The sequence below is a fragment of the Rhagoletis zephyria genome, unplaced genomic scaffold (assembly GCF_001687245.7).
Source record: "Rhagoletis zephyria isolate East Lansing unplaced genomic scaffold, Rhagoletis_zephyria_1.1 Rzeph_scaffold_02056, whole genome shotgun sequence".
NCBI classification, from domain to species: domain Eukaryota; kingdom Metazoa; phylum Arthropoda; class Insecta; order Diptera; family Tephritidae; genus Rhagoletis; species Rhagoletis zephyria.
The window spans coordinates 90,591-94,666 of record NW_016159140.1 but is presented as its reverse complement, the minus strand read 5'-3'; positions in this window follow the sequence as shown (position 1 = coordinate 94,666).

Here is a 4,076-nt window from a genome sequence, read left to right as displayed (position 1 = left end):
GTGATATAAAAGTCCGTTTAATGGTAAAGTATCAAGTGAAATTAAAACCTAAATTAAAATGGAACTAAATTAAAATAACGTTAAATTGAAGTAGAAGAAAATAAATTTAAATTAAAAAAAATCAAATTAAAAACATAATAAAATATTAGCATGTATTACAGATTAAAATGATAATAAATAAAAGAAAAATAAGTTTTATTCTTATTAAGTAAAGAAAAATTTAACTTGAACTATTCTAAGTGAAAAGTCAAAAGAACCTATTTATCTAAACACACAGAGCCATATAACATAAGGTAATACATGTAAGATATACATGCATGCACCAATACAGACATACTACAGTATGATGACCAACAAGAAAAAGTGCTTGAAAAATAATAAATTGAGTCATTTCAAATAAAAATTCAGTTTAATGAAACTCCACGAAGTCTAATTGGGTATGTACTCCGTAGGTTCACACAGGCATATCGCCAGAGCGGCAAAACCGAAGTTTTCGAGTTGGGTTCTTTACGCCAGCAACTGTTGGGCATACATATGTGCAAAAAGACCAGCTGATCTGGAAGCACATAAGAACCAACGTCAACGACCGCATGCACATAAGCGGAATACAACCGATTTTGAGGGAGCGTAGTAAAAAGAATCCAGAGAGGAAGAAGACACTGGAGAAGGGAGATCATACATACATACATAATTAATAAACCTTCCAAGCACAGGAATCAACGCGGGAAGCGCAGCGAGAGCTTCCAAGCGCTTCGATCCAGGCGCTCTGAAAGTGGATTGTGTCATTTTTCTTACTCCCATTACACTATCTTTTTTTTGCCTGCTATTTTAAATTACACTTTCTTCTGTCATTCTTCAATTAGTTTATTTTTTTGCTCTTTTTTATAATTATCACCGTTTGTTTCTTCGCACATGATCTGTTTATGTTAAATTTATTGCGAGAACTTTTCTTCAATTAGTTAATCCTTTTTTTTGAATTTGCCGCAGATGTTTAGTTATAAATATGTATATCTTTCTTTGCATGAATTCCTATATCTAAGTTTTCATTTTTCTCCATACCGTTTTTTGGTTAGTTTAGTAGCAGTTATTACGATTTTTTTTTCTTACCCCCATATATTGTTGAGTTTTCGATATTTTGTTGGTTAAGATGCGTATCCGCGAAGCTATTCCGTTGAATTGAATTATAGTTTTTTTTTATTTTAATCGAGAATCCATTTAAATTTAGATCTAAAGAATTTGTCCTCTAAAATGTGTCGTATCAAAGCGCGTGGTCCCAATGAGTTTGACACTTCGACATTTGTCATTGTAGACCCAAATATGCTCCCTCTATGATAAACACATACTCTCCCGTACTCGCTGGAAAGCTTGTACATACGTACGTACATATTTTTTGTTTTCAGCAACCTGTCTCCCGCATGCAGGCGCCTTCATCGTTGGAGAGACCGGTGAGTGCTAGAATTTAAGCGTATACATGTACTAACGTACATGCATATATAATTATATGCATTGACCTATATTCTTGGTTTCTTGTGAAATTTGTACATAGAGGTAGTACATGAACCAAAAAGACAAGATCACGACAGCAGAAGAGTGGCCCGTTATAATCGCACTTATGAAAAAAGTAGGGCGATTTTGACATAAGCCGTTTGTTTACATTTGTTCGTTGTTTACAATTTGGTGGTGGCTTTTTACTGCAATTTTCTTAATTTTCGCTTGTGACAACGTGTGCACACATAAGGTAAAGAATAATTTAACACAACGACATGATTTATAGGAGAATTTGCATAATAAAAATGATTATTCATGCGTTCAACAATTACGCGTTTTTTTTGTTCTCTTCGTTGTTTTCTTCTTACAACAAAGATGGCGTCGAGATTTCAACAGCTAGAAAATAACTTTTTTCTTTCTTTCCTTAAGGCGTGATCTTATGTCTTTCGTTCATGGAGGTAGTAGCTTTGAGATATCTACAGCAGCGTACATGATTATTGGGCCAGGTTCCTTTCGAATGAAGGCTTAGGTAGATAAGTATAGATCTAATTACAAAGTTGAAATACAAATATTAAGTTCACAAGCAAGAATTATATGAATCAAAAATTGTTAAACTTGCCATCTAGTTTGAATTAGTTTTCAGTTGAGGTCTAAGAACAAGGAATTTGAATTTAATGAATCGTCAAGCTGTAGCTTTTAGTATATAGTAATAGGTCAAATTATTGCAGTTAGTATTGTTATTTTGGTAATGAATAAATGATTCCAATGTAGAGAAGTTGAAAAGATATAAGAATGAGTTGCTAAGATAATTGGTTTGGTGTGGGTGTTGCACTAGTGCAATAGAGGGGACATGGGTGTTGCTGACTTCAGACTGTGGACAGGGACATGACAGATAAAATTACATACGGACACTATTCAGGATTAGGGGACTCTGCGATTTGAAGGAGTCATGGCAGAGTCCAAGGCTACGACGTGTAGATGGGAAGGGATGACTCCACCTGACAGGACTGGCCTTTTCTTCCATCATACCCTAACATCTATCTTATCTTTCTTATTTTAACCTCCACCTAGGCATGAAATATATTTTTGTTTACGTATGTAGCTGAAGTTAAGGCTGGGGGAAACGACCCAGCCATCCTACGAGCTTAGCCTGGGCTCGCCACCATGCCTTCCCACCGCCTCGCTTTACCCCAACAACCAGTTACATAACAATGGCGCCCAACGTATAGCCCAGTAATCTTTTAGTCTTCCCACAAGTCTTCTGATCTTCTATCTATCTACCACCCTGGATGTCTATATCTGCTATTTCTTCTTGCTGTTCTTCTGTAAAATCTATCCCACTACTTTAACTCCAGTATTGATTAGGGTTGTTATGGCAGCGTTGCGTCGCCCCAACGAATTCAACAGGTGCTGTAATAACAAATATGAGGGGGGAAACTGCTTCGCCTTTGGAAGTGCCTTATATAAGCTCAAAGCTCGCATAATTGACAAACAAAGGCAAGGTTGATACTAATTTGGGGGTAAAACTATTTTTCTCTGTAGCTTCAAGCAGTTTAAGCTACCGTGTGTAGAGTTGCACACTTAACATGCGTGAGGTTTGCAGCGGGCGTATAGGGATAAGCTGAGGTTAAGGAAAAGTTTGGGAACCATATTTGAAGCTAGTGCTTTGGATGATGCTGTTCCAAACTAAGGGGGTATACATAAATAGGTGACCGCGACTTTTGACGGCAGACTGACTAGAGCACACCCACTATGACCTCGCCTAGGTGCAGCACCGAAAACACGCCAATCAAAATCATAAACTGTTTATCGAACATATACATTTATAAACATAGCTATCTTTTAACTTCTTCTGCCAAATCTTGGAAAAGGAATTTCCGGTAATTGATCGAGTTAATAATAATGTCATATCTAGATACACATATAATTTTTTCATGTATTTACATTGAGAACATTATCTTTATTTTTTTCAGTATATTGAAGCACAGAGCTATCCGTATTACTAGTTTTGCTTTTTTTGGATTAAGTTTGGGAATCAATCACGTTTTATACCATCTATAGTCGAATAAACTGACTTTTTTTTTAATTACATTTCTCGCGACTCCGAAGTAGGGTTTTGTTTTTATATGTTGGTCATAAATCTACGGTTTTAACTCGAAGGTTGAGAAGAACTTCCGTTAAGGCATACAGCACGTACTTGTTCTTTACGGTGATAAATTTTGATTTTGCTTACGAAAATTTTCTTTTTGGTGTGAAGGTGAGGGTGAAGGGAAGAGCGAAATCCCGAGGAGAGTTGCTGGTGGATTAGGGCTATTTAGCACCGATAGGCCGGTGACTAGAAGTGTCACACGCGCGCTAGAGAACCAGGTCGTCGGGTCCCTATTCAATCAAATCGACACTGATTTTTTTAATAGGTGCGCACGTTAACCCAGCGTAGCTATAACAAGTCAGCTATCGATCTGCGATTCGAATAACAGCCTTAGTTTTTCAAGGAAAATCGAACAACTTTTTGAAATGTCGGAGCCTGAGCAACAAGGTGCTGGAAACGGCGACGAACCGGGGCTGAGTGAACGTCCAGGAGGCTCGGG